Source organism: Marmota monax, unplaced genomic scaffold, assembly GCF_021218885.2.
Source record: "Marmota monax isolate L192 unplaced genomic scaffold, Marmota_monax_Labrador192_F-V1.1 WCK01_AAM20220418_F8-fsc00044, whole genome shotgun sequence".
NCBI classification, from domain to species: Eukaryota; Metazoa; Chordata; class Mammalia; order Rodentia; family Sciuridae; genus Marmota; species Marmota monax.
In genome coordinates this window covers 2215615-2241575 of record NW_026695198.1, presented here as the reverse complement: position 1 = coordinate 2241575, position 25961 = coordinate 2215615, and the positions used below count along the sequence as shown (strand labels likewise).

General features: G+C 35.9%; 1 protein-coding gene and 2 pseudogenes across 8 annotated transcripts in view; 2 read left to right on the top strand and 1 right to left on the bottom strand.

Annotated features, from left to right (window-relative positions):
* The window catches only part of Spidr (scaffold protein involved in DNA repair), a 410995-nt gene that overhangs the window by 269689 nt on the left and 115345 nt on the right, over window positions 1–25961 (bottom strand). The gene's annotated exons all lie outside the window — the stretch shown is intronic.
* LOC124082181 (small nucleolar RNA SNORA51) lies at window positions 11467–11583 on the top strand (annotated as a pseudogene).
* Window positions 16326–24070, top strand: LOC124082071 (ubiquitin-conjugating enzyme E2 D3-like; annotated as a pseudogene).

Genomic DNA, 25961 nt, shown 5'->3' with positions numbered 1-25961 from the left:
CAATTTGCTTGGATACTACAAGGGTAGAAAGTGTAATATCTCAGATTCTGCACTGCAAGATTGGAAGACACATAGACAATATGAAAAAACAAGGAAGGAAAGTACCCCAAACAAACCAGGATACTACAATAACAGAACCCATGGACAACAAAGTTGATGAAATGTCAGAGAAGGACATTAAATGATCTGTGAATTAAAGAATGACCTAAATGAGGAAATACAGGCAAAAATTGATCACTCTAACAAAGAGATAAGAGAGTAAATATACATAGCAAAAGATTACTTCAAGAAAGAGATAGAGATTCTGAAAAAAAAAAACCCACTCAGAAATAAAGAAAACAATAAATCAAATAAAATACTCAATAGAAAACATAGCCAACAGATTAGATCACTTGAAAGAAAGAACATCAGATAATGAAGACAAAGTATACAATATGGAAAATAAAGTTGATCACACAGTAAAGTTGGTAAGGAACCATGAACGGAACATCTAAGAATTATAGAATAGCATCAAAAGACTAAATGGAAGAGTTATTGGGATAGAGGAAGGTACAGAGTTTCAAACCAAAGGAATGAACCATCTCTTCAATGAGATAATATCAGAAAGTTTCCCAAGCATGAAGAATAACTTCGAAAACCAAATACAAGACGCTTACAGGACAGCAAATGTATAAAACTACAGATCTACACCAAGGCACATTATAATGAAAATACCTAGCATATAGAATAAGGATAAAATCTTTAAAAAAAAATACCTTTATTTTTATGTGGTGCTGAGGATGGAACACAGGGCCTCGCACATGCTAGGCAAGTGCTCTACCACTGAGCCACAACTCCAGCCCCAAGGATAGAATCTTAAAAGCCCTAAGAGAGAGGAAACAGATCACAAATAGGAGGAGACCAATGTATATATCAGAAAAATTTTCAATACAGACCCTCAAAGCCAGGAGATCATGAAATGACATATACCAAGCTCTGAAAGAAAATGGATGCTATCTTATATCCAGCAAAATTAAGCTTTAGATTTGATGATGAAATAAAAACCTTCTGTGATAAACAAAAGTTAAAAGAATTTACAACTAGAAAGCCTGCACTATAGAATATCCTCAACAAAATATTCCAATAAGAGAAAATGAAAAACAATGATGAAAATCAGCAGGGGGAGGTGTTATACTAAAGGAAAACTAATCAGAAGAGAAACTAAGTTAAGTTAAACACCAAATAAACAAAAATGGCTGGGAATACAACTCATGTCTCAATAATAACCCCAAAAGTTAATGGCCTAACTTCACCAATCAAAAGACAGCATATTGTAAGACAAGCATATTGAAGCAAAAAAAAAAAAAAAAAGACCCAACAATATGCTGCCTCCAAGACTACCTCCAAGAGATTCATCTCATAGGAAAAGATATCCACAGAGCAATGGTGAAAGGATGGGAAAAAAAATCATACCACTCACATGGATTGTGGAAGCAAGCAGGGGTTTCCACCCTCATATCAAATAAAGTAGACTTCAAGCTAAAGTTAATCAAAAGGGATAAAGAAGGATACTACATACTGCTCAAGGGAACCATACACCAACAAGACTTAACAATTATAAATATATATGCCCCAAACAATGGAGCATCTACGTTCATCAAACTCTTCTCAAGTTCAAGAGTCAAACAGACAAAAAAAACAACAATTCTTAATTGACTTCAACACATCTCTTTCATTACTGGATAGATCTTCCAAACAACAGCTAAACAAAGAAACTGTAGAACTCAATAATACAATCAATAACTTAGACTTAACTAACATACAGACTATTTCATCCTTCAACAAGTGAATAAACTTTCTTCTCAGCAACACATGGATTCTTCTCTAAAACAGACCATATATTATGCCACAAAGCAACTCTTAGCAAATATAAAAAAGTAGAAATACTAGTTTGCATTCTATCAGATCATAATGGAATGAAATTAGAAATCAATAATAAAATAAAAAATGAAAACTACTCCCACACCTGGAGATTACACAATATGCTACTGAATGAACTATGGGTTACAAAAGACATCAGGGAAGAGATTAAAAAATTCTTAGAGGTGAATGAAAACACAGATACAACATATAGAAATCTCTGGGACACATGAAAGCAGTTCTAAGAGAAAAGTTCATTGCATGGAGTTCATCCCTTAAAAGAAGAAAAAGTCAACAAATAATAACTTAACATTACATCTCAAAGCCCTAGAAAAAGAACAAATCAACACCAAATGCACGAGAAGAAAGGAAATAATTAAAATCAGAGATGAAATCAACAAAACTGAAAAAAAAAAAGGAAACAATTGACAAAACTGACTAAATAATAGTTGGTTCTTTGAAAAAATAAATAAAATTGACAAACCCTTAGCCATGGTAATGAAGAGAAGGAGAGAAAAAACTCAAATTGCTAACATACCTGATGAACAAGGAAATATCACAACAGATACTACAGAAATACATAAGATAATTAGAAATTATTTTGAAAAAATGTACTCCAATAGAAAATATCAAAGGCATCAACAAATTTCTAGAGTCATATGATTTGCCCAAATTGAATCAGGATGATATACACAATTTAAACAGATCAATTTCAAGTGATCAAACAGAAGACACCATCAGAAGTCTACCAACCAAGAAAAGCCCAGGACTGGATGGATACACAGCTGAGTTCTACAAGACCTTTAAAGAAGAGCTAATACCAATACTCTTCAATTTATTTCAGGAAAAAGAAAAAGAGGGAGCACTTCCAAACTCATTCTATGAGGCCAATATCACCCTGATTCCAAAACCAGGCAAAGACACATCAAAAAAAAGAAAACTTGAATAAAATAAAATTTGGCAAATCGAATGCAAAAACATATCATAAAGATAGTACACCATGATCAAGTGGGGTTCATTCCATTGATGCAAGGATGGTCCAACATATGGAAATCAATAAATGTAATTCATCACATCAATAGACTCAAAGTAAGAACCATATGATCATCTCAATAGACACAAAAAAGCATTGATCTGTTTAAATTGTGTATATCATCCTTTTTTCAAAGAACCAACTGTTATTTAGTCAGTTTTGTCAATTATTTCCTTTTTTTTCAATTTTGTTGATTTCATCTCTGATTTTAATTATTTCCTTTCTTCTCCTGCATTTGGTGTTGATTTGTTCTTTTTCTAGGGCTTTGAGATGTAATGTTAAGTCATTATTTGTTGACTTTTATCCTTCCATATTCTAATTGTCCAGTGTACTGGCAGCCCCACCTATTTTAGTACTATAGCAATCATATATTAAAAGTGAATTGCACTTAGTTGAATGGGTTTCCTGAACCCTATCAACTCATAATTCAAGTATAATCTTCCTCGTGAGGAGCCCCATCTACTTTGATGTATTAATATGAACTGTGTCCCTGGCAAAGTAGCAGGCACTTGGGTAAAATGGCAAAGAGGACATGTTTGTGGGTACATATGCACACATGTATGCTGGGGCAGCTCCAGAGTTTTCAAAATTTGCTAACTTACATAAAGGCTTATCACATTTTGCATTTTCTGGGGATTGTACAGCTAAGCAAGTAAGCCCTTTTTAAGAGTCTTTAAAAAAGACATTGCCCATCTGTATACCTCATCAAAAATACTGCTTGCATGGTTACCTGCTATTAGACACTTTAATAATTTCTAAAAAGGAAGAAGTTTTAAAGCAAATGAAGAGCTTAGTTCCATTACCTTTACACCCTTTGGGTTTGTTTCTAAATCACTATAACTACCGGCTCACCCATTAATTAAGCACCAGGGAATGTTTACTCCAGAAGACAGCTTCTCAATAAATATTAACTATGACCCACCAAAAGAACCAGAAGTTTAGACTGCAAATAAAGCTGCTTGCCATTGAGAAACTTTATACATTACTTGAGAAATCCATATTTAAGTAATTTCATCTTTTTGTTCAATCTTTTTCTTAAAATAAAGTACTTTGTGCTTCATTCTAGAAGTCTATGAGCTTCAACACTATTGCCATCTGTGGCTGGACATGGTAACAGAGGCCATACTGTGCATTCTAGGGTATCGAGTAGCATCCCTGGCTAGATGGTCCACCCACTAGGTGACAGTAGCACCATACCCACCAGTCATGACAATCAAAAATTTCTCCAGATACTTTTGCCAAAATAAGTCAACAAAAAAACAACCACAGGCAGACTATGCTGGGGACTTACATGCAAATGTGAAGAGGATTCATAGCACTCCATGGGGATGAGGGAGGTCACACACAAACAGTTATAAAACACTGTGGTAGGAGTATTGCAATAGAGGTATGACTTGAACTCCAATAATGTAGAAGAGGAACAAAGTCAGGTGGGGAACAAAGATAAGGGGAGTAAAGAGATTAGGTAAAGCATCAGAAAGTTTTGTTTCCCAGGATCTGACACCTGAAGTGGTGTTAATAAGTGGAAGTTAAGAAGGCAGGGAAAGGAAGAAGTACATCCCTTGGAGAAAAAACAGTGTGAACAGGGAGAACAGAAGACATGCAGGAAAATCTGCAAGAACTGTTAAGAGATGAGGCTGCAGAATGGCCTTTGAAAACCCAAAACAGTATCTGCTTTACTCTGAAGCAGAGGGGTGCCAATGGCAGGTCTAAAAAGGACTAACAACATCAGATGCTAACATGGAAAATGATTATCAGACAATAATCCAAATAGGAACCATGCCAGCAGGTTGGGAATGCAGGAAGCTAAAAGGCTCTTCCATAATCAGACTCAAACACAAAAAGGATATGAGTAGTAGTAGAAACAGAGAGAGGCAGATTTGAAGGAAATCAATACAACCACACTTGTTAGGAATGAAAATGAGTGTTAAGTCTAGGAAGACCCCAGGCATCCAGTTTGGGCAATAATTAAGGGAGATATGCACCTAGAAAGAAAATTTGGGAAATACATGTGGAGGGTGAGTTGTTAACACTGAATTTGGTTTTTATGTGTTAATGTTGTGATACCTGTGGAATGGCTGGAGCAAAACTGACCAACAGGCAGCTGCTCTGCGTATCAGAAGTTTTAAGAATTGTGTGGTATGGAGATAAAGTTCTAGGAATGATAAGAATAAAAACAAAATGTGAAGGCAGAAAAGTTGCAGAAGGTTGTCCATGGAAGTAAGAAGAGAAAGGCCAGGTTGGAACCTTGGGAATATCATCAATACCTAAGCTGTCTTCAGGTAGAGAGAGATAAAGGTGGTTTTGATTTGACAAAAGGGAGTTATACAGATATAAGAAATCTATGGACCTTGGTAAAATATGCTTTGAAGGACAAATGGGAGATGAGGTGAAAATTGTAGATCTGATAATTCTTTTAGGAAGCTTAAACATACACATTTTATTTCCTTTCACAGAAAGGATGACATACAAAGACATATTTGCTGAGCAACACACAACCGACATGACAATATTGAAGTTCAAGTCATGAAAACCATGAAGTCCAAATAAATTTCCTCAGAGAAGAATTTAATAGCACTATACTGAAAAATAAGTCCACCAGCAGTGTTTGAAATCTATGACACATAGTTAGCATCACTGAGTATTTTTAAATGTATACATTTTTATCAATCTGATGGATATGAAATGGTATTTCTCTTTTGTTTATATATGCATGTCCCTGATCATTAATAGTGTTAAACATCTTTGCATTTGTGTACTGCTTTGTATTTCTTCAGTGAATATCCTTTACCCATTTGTCTCTTAGGAGAGTCAATTATTTTTTTTAAATCACCAGGATCTGTGTGCTACATAGAGAATATTGTTAGAAAATTATTATTAAAACTTAACCATGACAGAGGAAGAATGCAGTATACACACTGACATTTTTTCTAGTACTTTAGGAAAATTCTTTCCACCAATATATTCTTCTTCTTCTTTTTTTAATATTTTGAAGTTGTTGATGGGGTTTATTTTCTCCCTTTCCTCCCTCCCTCCCTCCCTTCCTTCCTTCCTTCGTGGTGCCAAGAACGAACCCAGTGCCTCATGCCAGGCAACTGCGCTACCACTTAGCCACAACCCCAGCCCCTATATTATTATTCTTGATAGGTTGCCTACTGCTATACAGCAACCCAAAGCACTTGGATAAATTTTGGTTGGAAATTTTATTCTTTACAAAAATTGTTAATAAGAAATGAATCACCTTGTATAGATCATTAATTTCCAGTAACAAAGATTTTAAAAAAAATTAAAGCTCTTACACTTTCCATCTTTTTTTCCTGCTAGCTTTGTAAGGCTAAGTAATCTTAAAACTTTCATAAAGGATTATCTTTCATCTATCTACCTATTTACCTATTAAACGCAGAGGTACTCTTTACCACTGAGCTACATCTCCAGCCCTTTTTCTTTCTTATTTTGAGACAGGATCTTACTAAATTGCCCAGACTGGGCTTGTATCTGTGATCTTCCTGCCTCAGCCTCTCAAGCAGCCAGGACTACAGTCATGTCACACTGCTCCTGGCTTATTTTCTTCATTTTTAAAAAGTCCAGTTGTAGCACTAATACAGAAGTATAAATAAGGATCTTTTATAACAGAAAAACAACTGCAGTGTTCACCAAGCAAAAAGTGAATATACAGCTCTTGTCATAATTTGCTTATATTTAAAATATAATAACATTACATGAGGTTCTTTTTTACTGATACAAGTAACTTTGGAATGGTGAATATATTAATGAAGTAACATTAAAATTACTTAATATTAATAATTAGTGTCAACACTAACAATAAATTCAATTAACATTAATTAATAATTAATATCAGCTGTAAATTAACATTGATGGTTCATATTAATTACAAAGAGCATAATTGACAAGGCTAAAATATGAGCAAGAAGCAGTTCCTGTGAAACCTATTACTAAAGGCAATCACTTGGTCCTGTTTCCATGACAACCTGTCTTTGGTGCAAGTCACAATTTACCAAAACCATAAAGTGTTCAACATTGACCTAGTTTCCAGTTGGTTGTGAAAGACATCTAGTACAACAACTTACTTCTGACTCCTCTTTTCAGACAACCAGTCAACTTATTCACACAGGGGCAGCTTTGAACCTTCAGGTGGCCAGAGGGCCTCCCAATCTCAGCAACTGTGTGCCTACTCTCAGATCACTTTCAGGAGTCAGGGTTGCATCCCTTCATGTACACTACTGTCCAAAGCTGAGCCAATAAGATTCTGTTTTTTCCAGTTTTAATTCAAAATAGAGTATGGGTAGTGGAACCTAAACTATAAAAGATTATAAGCTACTGGTGGGAAGGTTTAGAGGGCTGCCTTAAGGCTTAGTTTATTTGACTTAGGATATAGACCATTGTTCCAGTAAGTTTCTTTTAAAACAAGCAGACTAACTACCTGTTATATATCCCCACATACAGAAAATATTCCCTTAAACAAATATTTATTCAGTACACATCATGTGTAAGGTATTATGCAAGACAGTAAATTTAATAAGATACAGTTCCATAAAAAGCTTGAAGAAAAATAAAGAATATATGAATGGCTCATATGAAGTATTCCAAAGTGATAAACAATGGAGTCCTTATTCTGGCTGATCTGAACCAGTAGATACTCTGGAAGAGATAAAACACATACTGGGCTCAGTATTCCATAATTCTTTGAAGGAGATGCAAAAGGAGAGAAGAAAGCAGATCAGGCTGAAAAGGACAATGAATATTAGTGGCATATAAACAAGTTCAGAGAAATTAAAGTTGAGAGTCCATGTTGAGAAGTAAGTCACACTTAACACTTGCTCCTCTGAAAGGGGATTAATTCCCAAATATAAAAGGAACTCAAAAAACTCAACACCAAAAAAGCAAATAACCCAATAAATGGGCAAAAGAACTAAACACACATACCTCAAAAGAAGAAGTAAAAATGAGCAACAAATGTATGAAAAAGTGTTCAACATCCATTGTAGTCAGGGAAATGCAAATCAAAATCTACATTCAAATTTCATCTCACTCTTGTTAGAATGACAGTCATCAAGAATACAAGTAATTCTTGTATTCTTGTAGGGACACAGCCACATCAATATTTATTCACAATTCACAATAGCCAGATTATGGATGTCCTTCAACAGATGAATATGGATACTGAAAATGTGGTATATATACACAATGGAATACTACTCAGCCATAAAGAAGAATGGAAATTATGTCATTTGCTGGTAAATGGATGGAACTAGAGGACATCATATTAAGGGAAGTAAGCCAGATGCAGAAAGTCAAGGGTTGAATGTTTTCTCTGATAGATGGAAGCTAGTCTAAAATTGGTGGGGGGAGCAAGACAGGAAAAATAAATTGGGGGAATGCTATCAAAATAAAAGAATGATTGGGGAACAGAAGAATGGGATTGAGAAGAAAGGGAGAGGGATGGGATAAGGGAAAAACAGTGGAATGACTCAGACCTAACATTCCAATATACAAATATAAATATACTACAGTAAGTTTCACCATCAGGTATATCCACCAGACATCTATTTTTGAGAAAGGAAATAGGGGGAGGAAGAAAGGGAAAGGTAAATGTAACTTCTGGGGATTAAGTGGAGCAAACTATACTCCATGAATTCATAATTATGTGAAATCCTAAATTTTTATATAATTATTATGAACCAATAAAAAATGTTAAAAGGCAAAAATAATAAAAATAACATAATGGTACAGACTGAGCAAGAACAGGCTGTGGATCATCTTGACTGTCAAATTTAAGAGTTTAGAAATCCCCTGCAGAAACCTGAGGATGATTTTTCTTATAAAATAATGATTTTGGATGATTTCTGAACAGGCAAGGAAGATGAACTCAGGAGGTACTTTGAGAAGATTGTTCTGGAGGCTGCACACAGAAGGGATTTGACTAAGGAAAATGGTAATGTAGAGAAAACCCATAGGAATTTACTGCAAATATCTGTGCAGACTCCTTGTCTCCATTTCAGAGTTGTTCATCTGTTTTCAGATGAGTTAACCCACAGACTGACAAATACTTCAATTTGAAAAGCTCAAAATTAAATTTTAATATAGTCCTCAAAATTAGTTGTTACCTCAGAATCCCTGTTACCAGTATGCAATACCACATTCCACCCAGGTGCTCAAATCAGAAATCCATAAATCATTAATTCATCAGTTAAGTTCTACTTCTAAAACCAGATCAAATGCATCTTTCTCTGTATCCTGTCCACCACAGTTAGTTATACTTCCATGCTGGACTCTGCTTCCACTCCTGTGCATCCCACCTTTGATCCATCATCCCCACCACAATCAAAATAACTTCTTACTGTAAATAAATCATTACACTCTCCTTCAGATTCCATAAATGACTGTCAGGGACACTTGGAATACTATTCAAATTTCTGACAATGGTTTACAAGGCCTTACATGGCTTCCTCCAGACTCCACTTATAGGACTGTCAACCCTGAGGGCTGTTCTCTAGAATCTCTGACCTGCCATCAGGTTTCACACCATGTTCTTTATTGCTTAATGGGCATCATGTCTCTTCTTGCACTATAATATGCTTCGTCATTCCCACCCTGAGTGCCTCTCCTGAGTCCTTCTCGCGTTCCAAGGATTCAACCTATCTATATATTCCCTCATCAGAGAGAATTCAGCAAAAATTGGTGAATGAGCGGTCTGGGCTATAGCTACAAACCCATATACATCATTCTACTTCCTCCTTATTTTCTGGAGCAACAAGGCTTCCTTCAACTAAAGTAAAATAAAACAATAATAACATCATCATCATCGTTATCAAGTTCTTCTCCTTGCCTTTCCAGTTTTAAAGGACGTATGCATGTATTAATTCACTTGTTCCTCACAATAGCTCAGTGAAAAATAGTGATGGAAAATTACTTGATGTCTCAATGTCAATAAAATGTGCTGGGAAATGTCAACCTATGGAAATGAGGACACACAGGGGACAGTACCATGACCTGCTCAAACTCCCACAGAAATCACATAATGCAGCAGGACAAGCCCACTTCTCCCCAGGCCCAATTCCAGCCTTCCAAAATAGCATCCCAGTTCCCCATGCTGCAGATAGCTGACATCCTCACCAAACTTCAAGACAATTTAGTAACTATAAGTCTTAGGTCCAGAAAAAAATTAATATATGGGTATATATGAAATACATGACAACTTGCTTAATCTAAGCAGAATCACCCCACTATGTTTAAAGGATGTCCCTCTAGCTTTTTTTTTTATTCAAGCAAGAATATTTTTAAAAAATAAAATAAAAGGCAACAACTTCTATGAGAAAATACACTGTAAAGCTACTGCAATTAAAAGCCTGGTACTAACTCAGGAATAGACAAATCATTGAAATTTCAGAAACAGATAAAAATACAAATAAGATATATACACAAAAAAAATACCAATAAAGAGTGGGTCAAAAAATAGACTTAAAAGACAACTGGCTATTTACCTGGAGAAAAACAAACAAACAAACAAAAAACCAATAATAACAATATCATCATCATCATTACTATCATCAAAGAAAACAATAATTAATATGGCCTATAAGTAGAATCTATAGATTGAAAGCATCACATTTTTAATTTTGACACACATTGTTAAACCTCTCTGTTTATACCAAAATAACCTCCCAAAGTAGCAAAATGTGAAAGTAGTTTTGACAAAGAGATAAAATAGGAACATATTTCAAAACTATTCTAAAATAGCAAAAAAGGTCTTTCTAGTAAGACATAAGACATAAAAAGGTCCATAAAAAATGAATAACTACATAAAAATTTAAAACTTGTATACAAAGGCTTACCTGAATAACTACATAAAAATTTAAAACTTGTATACAAAACCTTACCTGACTGGAAACAAATCAAAAGATGAACAAACTGGTTTTAAAACACTATACATGGAGCAGTGGCACATGCCTGTAATCTCAGTGGGTCGGGAGGCTGAGGAAAGAGGGTCAAGTGTTCAAAGCCAGCCTTAGCAACTTAGTGAGGCCCTAAGAAACTTAATGAGACTCTGTCTCTAAACAAAATACAAAAAAGGGGTGGGGATGTGGCTCAGTGGTTAAGTGCCCCTGGGTTCAATCCTCAGTATCAAACAAAACAGAACAAAACAAAACACCACTATATACATACAAATAAAATGAAAAAAACTGCTATGATTAACAAGCAGCTAGTTTTGTTTAACATAATCAAAAACTCCAATGAATCACTTAGAAAAGGTAAGCAACCCCATGGAAAAATGAGCAAAGGATGCAAACTGGCAATCAAAGGAAACCACACACAAGTGACCATCAAGGAGATGCATGACTTGAATGGCTACTAAGGCACAGAATAAATCGCTGTGACCATACTGGGACACTAATAACAATGTGTGTCAAAATTAAAAATGTGATACTTTCAATCTATAGATTCCACTTACAGGCCATATTAATTCAATTACACACACACATCATAACCTAGTTTTAGGGCAAAAAAAGGGGGAGAGTGTTCTCTGGTGAGGCTGTGTTCTTACACTGACTGTATAAAAAGAGCAGACAAAGCAAATTTACCTCATTTGAGGCCTTATATGCCTGTTCTGAATTATATATGGGGAGAAATGGAGTTGAAGGGGGTGAAAAGCAAACTAGAATTGTCCACTAATCAAGGACTAGTTGTGGTATTATATAAGAAAACATGAAATAACACTAAAAAGAACATTTGTAGATCCATAAACCATGATAAGGATACAGAAAATCACAAAAGCTAAGCATATAGGTAAGACCTTAAGGTACAATCAAACAAAAATATACAGAGGCACACACATACAAATGCTCTTATCTTCACAGAATGTTCTTGAAGACTACACAAGAAAAAACTATGGTTACTTTTGGGTGCAGTGATGTTTATTTCTCCCTTTAACCACTGTTCTAAGTGGAATTTTTCCCATGGATATGTGTTAATTTGTTATTAAAAATATCTAAAATTTAGTAAATTTAAAGTGGGGAGGTATAAAAGCTGTCTAGAGGATCGAGACATTTATTTCCCAAAGACATTTAACATTTAACAAGGCATGGAGGTGAACGACTGTAAACCCAGAGGCTTAGGAGGCTGAGGCAGGAGGACTGCAATTTCCAAGCCATCCTCAGCAACATAGCGAAACCCTAAGCAACTGAGCTAGATCCTGTCTCAAACTAAAATATAAAAAGGGGCTGGGAATGTGGCTCAGATGTTAAGCTCCCCTATTTCAATCCTTGCTACCAAAAAAACAAAAGCCAACCAAACAAACAAAACACAAAACAAAATGAGGGGAGGAGAAACAACAAAAAATAGAGCGAGAGTCTGACAGAAAGCTACACTAATATGAGAGCCAAATTATTCTGAGCTAAGTAACTAGGGATATCTGTTCTCATTGCAAAATCAGCAGAATAAGAAATACTGAAACATTTCTTTGCTGGTACTATGGATGGAATCCAGGTGTGATTTACATTGTGGTATATTCCCAGTCCTTTGTTTCGAGATTTTCCTGGCTCAGCCTCTCCAGTCTCTGGGATTATAGGAATGTGACACCATACCTGGCCAGAAACATTTCTTAAATCGTCTAGATTAAACACAAACATATTAACATTCATGAGTCACCAATGCAATGTTTTAGTAAACAGTCTAGACTCAATGGGCTTCAGTTCTAGGCAGATGCTGCTAATTGAAATAGAGTACATATTCAGGAGCAAAGAAAAGGGGAAAGAAGATACTACTGAGCATTTTAAATGATCACATGACCAGCAGAGACAGAACTCCTGGCCAGAAGATGGAAATAGCTTTCTTGGCAAAGGCCACTAAAGAAGAAGTAGGATCCCCTCATGTTGCGCCATGAGGAACTACCCCAACCCACTAAGTAGCGCTGCCTAATGCCCTGATGGTTAAGGTGCATTTCTATGACTGTGGTCTCACCACAAACTTCCATAGGATGTGACTCCATTAAGAGTCACAAAACTCTGACTTCCATTCCTTTGGGGGATCCTTTGATATTCTATAATTCTGTGCTACCAAGATGATAAAAAAAAAATTCTCATCTTGAGGATAATGTATGCAACTTTATGGGAAGGGGGCAAGGATAGAACGAGCAACACATGCATATAGTTCTGTGAGCTGACAGAAAAACCAGTAATACAAAAATCCTACAATTTTCTAAACAGATGGATAATCAGCAATATCACTCTTTTCTTTAAAAACTAAAATTAAAAACTTTTAAATAATTACCATAAACTTTAAATTTAAAAGTTAGTAATTTAATAGAATGTTTCATGCAATTCATCTGATACTCTTTAAGCTATCTATAATTATAGATAATGGTATCTACATTTTTTTTCATAAAATGTTCATAAAAGATTCTGGTAAGTGATTTCCCTAAATACCTGAAGTACCCAAAGTAAAGTGTCCCAATTCCTGTAAAGCAAATCTTCATGTAAATCCATGTATGAAAGTCCACAATGCTTTCTGGATGAACAAAATTAGAAAGAAGTTTTAGTCTAACTGCAAGATCAAAGAGTGCCTCAGTAGTAAAGCTGCCTCAATGACAAATCAAACAAATAAGTCAGATGAAAATTGCTTTTTAATATTCAGAAATTAAAGGTTTTAATTCTAAACTTTATAGGACGGTCACACCAGGAACAACAGTGGAATACACCAATATGTAATCATCTCTTTATTTTTTCACTGACACCTTTGTAGCCAAATGCTTTTCTAGCCTGTAGAAATAAGAGAGGGAGGATAGCAACTAAACTAAAATTTCTCTTCAATATAACCCATTATAGTACAGAAAACTGCTCACTCGATTCATGTTTCATGCAAAAAAACAAAGTCTTGAGTCTTTGGTTTCAGCTAATACAAAAGGTGTGCTGAGCTGCCTCTATGAAGACCCCTTGTCAAGAGTCCAGTGTTGTGTGGGTAGGTGCTGGCCGTGCCCCGACTTGAAGGCTAGGTGTGCTCCCCCATGCCATATCCTGTCAGGTGCTAGTCTCTGCTCTCTGAGGCCTTGCATACAATTACTGACCAGGCCCAGACCTGCCCTTGTAGGATCTTATGAGATCACAAAGCAGTGCTATGCTAAGTTCACACAATCTATCCTGGATTCAGCTTCCCTTTCTTAAAGTCTCACTATAAATGAGAACAGTCAGTAGCATCAGGAGGAAAGAACAGAATTATAAGGCCCTGACTCCTTAAAAGCTTTTCAGTCCCATACAAACCACTAACTGTTTTTTAAAGACGTTGGACAGTGGGTAACAAGAAAAATGCTGCTGAGTATATGCTATGGCAATTGAATCACCAAAACGAAGACTGTCTTAAAACTTGAGGGGAATGAAAAATAACTGGTAACTCATATACCAAAAAAAAAATCTAGTTAACAGAAAATGGGATTTATTTGTTTAACAAATTAATTAAGTGCCTGCAGTGTATCAAGAACCATTCAGGGTCCAACAGCTATGGCAAGGGGACCAAAGGCCTTATTTATATGGTCCTTATATTCTAGTAGAATCACAAAAAAACATACCCCTTTAATGAAGGCTGTTCTCTTACTGTTTATCAAGAACTTAACTGGTTGTGTGAAAAGGGAAAGCAAATAAACAAAACTGTAGCCTATACCAGACTCCCAGCTGCTAACAGAATCATATGTTCTTCTGGGATTAAAATTAATAAAAGCAACACTATGGCAGACAATAGAAAGGCTTAAACTGATAAGAGATGTATTTTCATTGTTTACATGCTGTGCTTTTTGTGACTGAAACTTTATCCATGAAAATCAGAACCAGTGAGAGGGAAAACAAAAACTATAGATTTTCTCACACATTCAAGGGGAAGAAAAAAAAAAAAAACTTTTCTGAGGTAAACTGGTTTAACAAGCTACACCCAGTTATGCCTCTGTAAGCCACTTGGCTCACCTTCCCCAAACCAAATATGTGTTTCCAACCTCAAATCATAGCTCAATGGGAACAAGAAATCAAGTCTGTTAAGAGATTTACAAAAGTACCCTTCTACCTCATCCTCACACCCAATGCACCACTCTGAGAAATCCAAAGGGAAGGTAAGAAATACTGGACAAATGTATACACAAAGAGAAAAGAAGGGAAAGAGAAATTTTAATGCTCAAGAGGATAGGAAAGGTAGCAGAATACAACAGTTACTAATAGGGCATTATGTAAAAATGTGGATGTGATTCTGCAATCTGTATTTGGGGTAAAATTGGGAGTTCATAACCAACTTGAATCTAATGTATGAAATATGATATGTGAAGAGCTTTATAATGTTTTGAACAACCAATAAAAAAAATTAAAAAAAAAAAAAAAAAAAGAGGTCATCAAATTTTACAGTCTTAATAGCCAACTCTATAATCATTCACCTACCTTATCCTAAAATCCCATGTGTATTTTTGAATAGTGTCAGCTTGTAATTAAGATTTCTATATGGAAACTTTTTAAGAAAGATAGACATTTGTTTGTATACTGAGAAAATTTGCTCTGATAAAGAGGCAAAATTTTTATTAAAAGTTTTTATATCAAGGCAAAAAAAAAAAAAAAAAAAAAAAAGAAAGGAACCTGCTGGATCAGTCAAAGTTCACCAAGCAGTAGCTGAGGGGGAAAAGGGTGGAGAGACGAAGGCTGCTAAGTCTACTCAGCACACACAGCAGGCACCCTGACTGGCAGTGCAGTCCCACAGCCTCTGATGTCCTTGTGTGTCCGGCATACAGTGATCACAGATGAAAAGAAAGAAAAGCAACCCTTTCTCCAAGGAAAATAGTGTACAACTGTGGAATTCTGATACAACTATGATATGACCTAAGTGGTCATACTCTATGTTTCAAAACATACTCAGTCTGATATGGCCATGAGTGTTTCTCAAAGGCCACCTACTCCCAGCCTCAGACAGTGGCAGCAGTTGACCTCAGTCTGGTGGAAGCTGAAGATTTCTCAACTCAGACCTTCACTCAATGCCTGGGTAAAGAAGCAAACATGAAAGCATATTTTAAAAATTAATCTGTTCGTTATGTATATAAATCAGACGCAAGACATAGCTCTTTCTGTTATGAGTTAAGCATTATTTATATTCAAGGCAAAGAATTAAAATCCTATGCAATAAAGGACTGAAGAAGGGGGGGAAATGGAAGAATACAAAGAGGACCCCTGAAAAGGTATGAAGCCAGGTAGGTACCTTGAGAGAACAAAGCTTACAACAAAAGCAAAATCAGTGAAAGCTAGTATACAGCCTGTGGGTCCTAGGGGTACTCTTCCACACCAGCCAAGTTAACATTATTAAGAGCAAATGGGGAGTGGGGACGGAGTCTGAGGCCACAGCTTGAGGGAAGCCCTAGCTCCTTTCTGCCTGTATCTGGCACAGCCAGTGTGAGACAAGAGATAATCTTTCCTTACTGCCTGGATAACCGAGAGTTTTGGCAGGACCTTTGAGCACACACCAAGATAGTAAGAAGCCAGATGAAAAGCAGACTATGGAGCTGAAACAGATTAATAAGGAACTTAGTGATTTGGCCAGCACAATAGTCTGCAGGTCCACTTGGGGATGATATGTTTCATTGGCAAGCCACAATTATGGGACTTAATGACTTAATATCAAGGTGGTATGCTCTTTTTGATAATTCATTTTCCTATAGACTATCCCTTCAAATCACCTAAGGTTGCATTTACAACAAGAATTTATCATCCAGAGGCTGATCCAACACGGCAGGCTACATGAAGGCAGCATTCTGTGTCACTCCGTGACCTATGATTCAAGTAGTGGGAATACTACTTCACTGGGAGTGACAGAGGACCCCCAAGAGTTGTTCCCACACAGCAATCATGGCCACCATGCCGGTGCAGGGCTCTAGGACTCAGAGTCCAGAACAAGACCCCCAACTACTCACCCATGCAGGGCCCCAGAGTGGCCAGGTGGGTCCACCAGGCATCAGCACCCACATAGAACTCCTGGTTGTTCACCTGCGCAGGAATCCTAGACACCAATCCCATGCAGGACACTCAGCCATCACCCATGAGCAGGAATTCAGGCCACCACTCCTGAGTGGACTCCCATCTACCAACATGGAGCTCCCCCTGTTGCCTCCATCTTGGGACTCTTCAGCCACTGCCATAGTCCCCTACACTTGGTAGCCTGCCTGCACCTGGAGACATCGCACAGGCTCTGAAGACAGCTGACAGCCACAACACTGCATGCCACCATCGCCCAACCCTCTGCCCCCATCCTACTCCCCATCGCTGAAAGCAGCCGCCTCTATCTTGGGTCACCTTCGTCACCATCTTTAGTTGGGGCAACTCCCAGTTTGGAACACCAGCTGGGCAGGTACCTAAGATACTCAATTTCCCCCTTTTTCCAATAGCCACTAACCCGGCTTAGTGACTGCCCAATACAAAAGACAGGTGTGCAGCCTGCAGAGTGCAACGCACAAGACCTCCAGAGAGAAAGGTCCCCAATTCAATTAGGAAGTAGAAAGGGAGAGGGTGAGTGAAATAGAGACTAATTTAGAGACCAGGAAACTGTGAAGTCTCCAGGCGATAAGGAGGTAAGACCAGGTGCCCATATCACACAAGTGGGCCCCAAAGGAGATTCTTGGGTGTCTGCAGTCTCCCATCGGGGACTGGTGGAGACCATACCACACTTCCAGGTGCCCTGCAACCAAGACCAACCCTCCCACCCTGGTAACATTCACCATCCTGAGGGTAGAGATATCAGCAAACAACTGACAACCCCACCTACTGGATGAGAAGGGAAGCAGGAAAGACACTCATCTCCAACCAAAACAATCCTTTCTTCATTGGAGGTTTTTGTTTTGTTTTGTTTTTCTCCCTCTCTATTCTCCTGCCCTCACATCCCCAACATATGTGAAACTAAGTACTTTACATGAATTAGGATACTGAGGACTGGGATGTCTGAATCGTACATTACAGTCGTGTTGTATAGTTTCTTTTTTCCTATTTTTACATTTTTTATGTTTCTTGATATTAATGTGTGTTTGTTTTATGTACTCTACTGTCTTCCCACTTACTTTCAACCCCAAATCACTTCCTCTCTCTTCCCCTGCTACTAACCAATTTCTTTAGATTCCTCTTTCACACTTCCTAAGATCTAATCACTCTATAGCCTCACTTCCTACCCCTTTAACATCTCATCCTACACCTCATTCCCAGTTCTTTGTCCACCATCAGAAACCGTAGACCCTTTTGCAAACCCACTGTTTATCTTGTAGATAATAAGTGAACTCACTATTTCTGTATATTGTGATGTGACCAAACTGTAATAGCAATATTTGGTTTAAGATTGTATATTCTTTGTATTGGGATCTGCTAACATTGTTCTTCCCCTCAAAGGAGAGGTACTGGAACCCTGAAGGGGCACTATATACATATAGGGTAAACATAGAAATGCCTCGGATCTATAGTGCTAAAAAACACAAAAACAACATGAAAAAACAAGGGAAGAAAGTTCCCCAAACAAACCAAGATGCAACATTATTAGAGTCCATGCTCAGCACAGCAGAAGAAAGAACAGAAAAGGAGTTCAGAATGTAGATAATTAAAATGTTCTGTGAATTAAAGATGATATAAGAGAGCAAATACAGGCAACAAAACATCATTTTGATAAAAAGCTACATAAGCAAAAGATTACTTCAATAAGGAGATGGAGGTTCTGGGAAAAAAACCAAACAAACAGAAATCCTTGAAATGAAAGAAGCAATAAACCAAATTAAAAGCTCAATTGAAACCATCACCAACAGATTAGACCACTTGGAAGACAGAACCTCAGACAATGAAGACAAAATATATAATCTTGAAAAGAATGTAGACCACATAGTGAAAATGTTAAGAAATCATGAGCAGAACTTTCAAGAAATATGGGATAGCATAAAAAGACCAAATTCAAGAGTTATTGGGATAGACAAAGGCATCGAGTTCCAAACCAAAGGAATGAACAATCTAGTCAATGAACTAATATCAAAAAATTGGGAAAGCCAAATACAAGAGGCGTACAGGACACCACATGTACAAAATCAGAACAGATACACACTAAGGTACATTATAATAAAAATGCCTAGCATACAAAATAAGGAGAGAATTTTAAAGTCCACAAGAGAAAAAAATGAGATTAAATACAGGGGGAAACCTATTAGGATATCTGCAGACTTTTCAACCCAGACCCTGAAAGCTAGAAGATCCTGGAACAACATATATCAAGCCCTGAAAGAAAATGGAAACAACCAAGAATCTTATATCCAGCAAAATTAAGCTTTAGATTTGAAGATGAAATAAAAAATTTCTATGATAAACAAAAGGTAAAAGAGTTTACAATTAGAAAACCTGCACTACAGAACATCCTCAGCAAAATATTCCATGAGAAGAAAATGAAAAACAACAATGAAAATTAGCAGAGGGAGGTATTACACTAAAGGAAAAACTAATCAAAGGAGAAACCAAGTCAAGTTAAATACCAAAAATAAACAAAAATGGCTGGGAATACAAATCATGTCTCAACAATAACCCCAAATGTTAATGGCCTAAGCTCACCAATCAAAAGACATGGACTGGCAGACTGATTAAAGAAAAGACCCAATAATATGCTGCCTCCAAGAGACACAAAGGAAAAGATATCCAGAGACAGAAGGTGAAAGCGTGGGAAAAATCATACACTCACATGGTCTGTGAAACAAGCAGGGGTTTCCATCCTCATGGCAAATAAAGTAGACTTCAAGCCAAGTTAATCAAAAGGGATAAAGAAAGACATTTCATACTGCTCAAGGAAACCAACAAGACTTAACTATTATAAATATATATGCCCCAAACAAAGAGGCGTCTATGTTCATCAAACAAACTCTTCTCAGGATCAAGAGTCAAATAGACCACAACACAATAATTCTGGGTGACTTTAACACGTCTTTCACCACTGGAGAGAACTTCTAAACAAAAGCTAAACAAAGAAATTATAGGACTCAATAATACAATCAATAACAGACTTAACTAACATATATAGACTATTTCATCCATCAACGAGCGAATACACTTTCTTCTCAGTAAAATATAGATCCTTTTCTAAAATAGACCATATATTATGCCACAAAGCAACTCTTAGCAAATACAAAAACGTAGAGTTACAAACCTGCATTCTATCAGATCATAATGGAATAAAATTAGAAATAAATGATAAAATAAGAAATAAAAGCTACTTCAACACCTGAAGACTAAATGATATGGTATTGAATGACCAATGGACTGCAAAATATATCAAAGAGGAAATTTAAAAATTCTAAGAGGTAAATGAGAACACTGGTATAACATGTCTCTGGGACACTATTAAGGCAGTACTAAGAGGAAAATTCATTGCATGGAGTTCATTCCTTAAAAGAAGAAAAAGTCAACAAATAGTGACCTAATATTACATCTCAAAGCCCTAGAAAAAGAAGAACAAATCAACACCAAAAGCAGGTGAAGACAGGAAATAATTAAAATGAGAGATGAAATTGAAAAAAAAAAGGAAACAATTGATAAAATTGACAAAACAGTTGGTTCTTTGAAAAAACAAATAAAATTGACAAACCTTAGCCATGCTAACAAAAAGAAGAGAGAAAATTCAAATTACTAACATATGTGATAAAAAGGACATGACACTACAAAAATATAGAAGATAATTAGAAATTATTTTGAAAATCTGTACTCCAAAAAAATAGAAAATTTCAAAGGCATGACAAATTTCTACAGTTATATGATGTGCCCCAACTGAATCAGGATGATGTACACAATTTTAACAGATCAGTTTCAAGCAATGAAAAAGAAGACACCATCAGAAGCCTACCAACGAAGAAAAGCCCAGGACTGGATGGATACACAGCTAAGTTTTACAAGACCTTTAAAGAAGAACTAATACCAATACTTTTCAAATTATTTCGTGAAATAGAAAAAAGAGAGAGCACTTCCAATCTCATTCTATGAGGACAATATCAACCTTATTGCAAAACCAGGCCAAGACACATCAAAAAAAGAAAACTTCAGACCAATATCTCGAATGAACATAGAAGCAAAAATTCTCAATAAAATTCTGCCAAATTGCATACAAAAACATATCAAAAAGATAGTGCACCAAAGTGGGGTTCATCCCAGGTATGCAAGGTTGGTTCAACATACGGAAATCAATAAATGTACTTCATCACACTAATAGACTTAAAGATAAGAATCATATGATCATCTCAATAGATGCAAAAAAAAAAAAAAAAGCATTTGACAAAATACAGCACCCCCTCATTTTCAAAACAATAGAAAAACTAGGGATAACAGGAACATATCTCAGCATTGTAAAAGCTATCTATGCTAAGCCCAAGACCAACATCAATGAAGAAAAATTGAAAGCATTCCCTCTAAAAAAAAAAAAAAAAAATGAAAACAAGACAAGGGATCCCCTCTGTCACAACTTCTATTTAACATAGTTCTTGAAACACTAGGCAGAGTAATTACACAGACAAAAGAAATTAAAGGGATACAGATAAGAAAAGAAGAACTCAAATTAGCACTATTTGCCAACAATATGATTTTATATCTAGGAGACCCAAAAAAATTCCCCCAGAAAACTTCTAGAACAAGTAAATGAATTCAGCAAAGGAGCCACATACAAAATCAACACCCATAAGTCAGAGGTATTTCCATATATCAGTAACAAATCCTCTGAGAGGGAAACGAGGAAAACTCCTCCATTTACAATACCCTCAAAGAAAATTAAACACTTGGGAATCAAAGCTAAACAAAAAGGTGAAATCAACCAAATTAAAGAAGTGAAAGAACTCTACATTGAAAACTACAGAACACTAAAGAAAGAAATTAAAGAAGACTTTAGAAGATGAAAAGATCTCCCTTGTTCTTCAATAGGCAGAATTAATATTATCAAAGTAATCATACTACCAAAAACACGATACAGATTCAATGCAATTCCAATCAAAATCCCAATGATATTCCTCATAGAATTAGAAAAAGCAGTCATGAAATTCATCTGGGAAAATAAGAGACCCAGAAGAGCTAAAGCATTCCTTAGCAAGAAGAGTAAAGCAGATGGCATCACTATATCAGACCTTAAACTATACTACAGAGCAACAATAACAAAAACAGTATGATATTGGCATCATAATAGAATTGTAGATTAATGGTATAGAATAGAGGATACAAAGACTAACCCTCATAATTACAGTTATCTTATATTAGACAAAGGCACTAAAAACATATATTAGAGAAAAGATAGCCTCTTCAACAAGTGGTGCTGGGAAAACTGGAAATCCATATGCAGCAAAATGAAATTAAGCCCCTATCTTTCACTATGCATACAACTCAACACAAAATGGATCTAGGACCTAGGAATTAAACCAGAGACTCTGCACCTAATGGTAGAAAAAGTAGGCCAAATTTCCATCATGTTGGGTTAGGCCCCAACTTCCTTAACAAGACTCATGTAGCGAAAGAATTAAAATCAAAAATCAATAAATGGGATGGATTCCAACTACAAAGCTTCTTCTCAGCAAAAGAAACAATCAGTAAGGTGAATAGAGAGCCTACAGAATGAGAGCAAATTTGTACCACATGCACTAATCTCTAGGATATATAAAGAATTCAAAAATCTTAACACCAATAAATAAATAAATAAATAAACCAATCAATCAATAAATGGGCCAAGGAACTGAACAGACACTTCTCAGAAGAAGATATACAATCAATCAACAAGTTTATGAAAAAATGTTCAACATCTCCAGCAATTAGAGAAATGTAAATCAAAACTTACTCCAGTCAGAATGGCAGCTATCAAGAATAGAAACAGCAATAAGTTTTGGTGAGGATGTGGGGAAAAGGCACACTCATACACTGCTCATGGGACTGCAAATTGGTGCAGCCAATATGGAAAACAGTATGGAGATTCCTTGGAAAACTGGGAATGGAACCACCTTTTGACTCAGCTATCCCACTTCTTGGTTTATACCCAAAGGACTTAAAAACAGCATACTACAGGGACAAAGCCACATCAATGTTTATAGCAGCACAATTTACAATAGCTAAACTGTGGAACCAACCCAGTTGCCCTTCAATAGATGAGTGGATAAAGAAACTGTGGAATACAGACACAATGGAATATTACTCAGCATTAAAGGAGAACAAAATCATGGCATTTGCAGGTAAATGGATAGAGTTAGAGAATAAAATGCTAAGTGAAGTAATTCAATCCCAAAAAAACAAATGCTGAATATAAAGATGCTGATTCATAATGGGGATTGTAGAGTCAGCATGGGAGGAATAGATGAACTCTAGATAGGACAAAGAGGGGGAGGTGAAGAGAGGGGGCACGGGATTAGGAAAGGCAGTGGAATGAGATGGACATCATTACTCTAAGTACAGATATGAAGACATGTGACTCTACATGTGTACAGTCAGAGATATGAAAAGTTGTGCTATGTATGTGAAATATGAATTGAAATGCATTCTGCTGTCATATACAACAAATTACATTAAATTAAAAAAAAGAGAAAAAATACAGATAGCATTGACAATAGGCCAAACATATATAATATAGATATAGACATATGACATAGTAACAGGCATAACTCCCTATGTCTTCATATTAGTCAAGAAAAACTAGAGAAACTACTGAACAGAAATACTCGCAAGATATATGATAAAGTTTCACAGAAAAAGATACACAATTCTTTCATTCTTGTAAATATGCAAATCAAAATACAGTAACCCCATCCTCTCTGAGGTTTACTTTCCATGGTATAGACTACTCATGTTCAATTGTGGGCTGAAAATATTGGTGGAAAGTTCCAGAAATAAACGATCTGTAAGTTAAAAAAAAAAGAATTTATCATCCAAAAACCAATAGCAATGGCAACATTTGTCTCGATATTCTAAGATCATAATGGTCTCCCACTTTAACTATTTCTAAAGTTCTTTTATCTATTTGTTCACTGCTATGTGATCCAAATTCAGATGAATATCTAATGCCAGAGATTGCATGAATCTATAAAATAGACAAGATAAATATGACAGACTATCTCAGGAATGGACTCAGAAGTATGCCATTTGATGCTACCTTAAAGTCAGAATAACCTGCACTATGGTATAAACTTGAAGTTATGGTTTTTAAAAAAGGAGCAAATCAATTTGAATAAACTCAGTCATATCCATTTGAATAAACTCATCTGAATAAAGTTAGACAGATTTCTATATAGTAAAGTTTCTCAGGAACCGATAATAGGCTTGTGTGTACTGAGACTTCTAGGAGAAGTCCAGTAATACTTGGTCTTTCTAAACTCATCAAAATTAACCAATTTTTCACTAAGCATTTTGTGGTACAGAATCTTCTAAAAATGTTCATATTTTAATCATTTGAATAAAAAAATCCTTTGGAAATAAAGGTTTCCATTATTTCTTCTACCTTCTTAAATAGCACATGCTGAATACACTTGAATATTATCTTGAAAGCTCACAGTTATTCTTGTAGAGGACTACTGCTTTTGACTTTGAGGTAATATAGTTTTCTGCACATGCCAGATGGATTTTATTTCCTTCCATCTACAAGGCTGCTGGCTGCCTCACTACTATGATGCCCTACTTCTACTCCTAATAGCTTTTCTGACTGCCAAAGTGAAAAACCTTCTTGTTTGCCTTGGGTTTAGAAATCAGAAAATAGAAAGGCTCAATGTGGAATATCAAAAGAATAATAAAGATTGATAAAATATAGATTCTGATCTTCAGAGATGGACAGATGGCTATTTATGTACAATTAAGTTGAGCCAACAAGAGCCAAAAGCATTCATCTGTAAAGCAAATCTAACAACAATCATTTCAGAGGCCCAAGACCTCCTTCCAGATCCAAGGTAAGCTCCAAAGGCCCTGACTAGACTTCTGGTAAGAGATATCTCGTCATATCTTATATGCCCATGAAAGTACATCTCTGAAATAATCTAATTGTATCAAAATAATCCTTATAAGATTACTCTGAGGTGAAAGGAGGCAAATAAGACAAACAGAAGATTAAATGATTGATACATAGTTGTCCAGAGTCACATAAACAATTAAGAGAATAATCTTGGGAATCCCCACTATCCACATGCATCCTACACACATTATTCCCAACTCTGTCTACAAAATAAAGGGAGCCAAAAACTAGGGGGAAATACGTATATATATTTGTGTGCATATGCGTGCGCACATGAGTTTTAGCTTTAATAGCTACAAATGTGAGAAAAGGCAAAATTAATTGTCTCTAAGAAAAAATTGACCTATGTACTTTTCCATAATCTTGAAATTCAATAAAGATGATACACCAAGGACTTTAATATCAAGGAATTTAAAAGGTGTAATATCTCATAATGCTTGTTTAATTCGTTATTTCGATAGGTAAAAGATAATGTTTAATATACTGTTGGGAATTTTATTGGCCACAATGAGCTAAAACAATATTATGGAGATAAGTCATCACTGAAAATGATCACTTTTTGATATTCATGCAAGAACATGAACTATGGAAAAAACTGCAAGATACTTTAATCCCTATAAAATCTAGAAATGACAAAGATAGTCCTGGACACTTGGTTTAAATTTTGAATTCAAACAAAACAATGTTTATCAGTTTTATTATGTTTATTAATTTTGAAGACCCATGATTCTATAAAGTTATTCTAGGCTTAATTTATGAAGTCATATAATATTTCTTATGGGAAAATCAGAATGCTGACTAAAAGTAATCAAGTCATTAAAAGAATATATTTGAAATGTGATTTCATCTAGAAAAACATTTTGTTTGTGAAGTATATGATACTGGAGATGGAGTTTTCAGGAAAGCATCAACTTAGCAGGCTGAGGTGCTCCAATTTAACATAATTCTCGAAGAGGCTGTTCTAGTGACTGGCCCTTGATGAGTACTTAAGAAGTGAACTCTTGGAATATTCTGATGGAAACATTTTGCATGCACG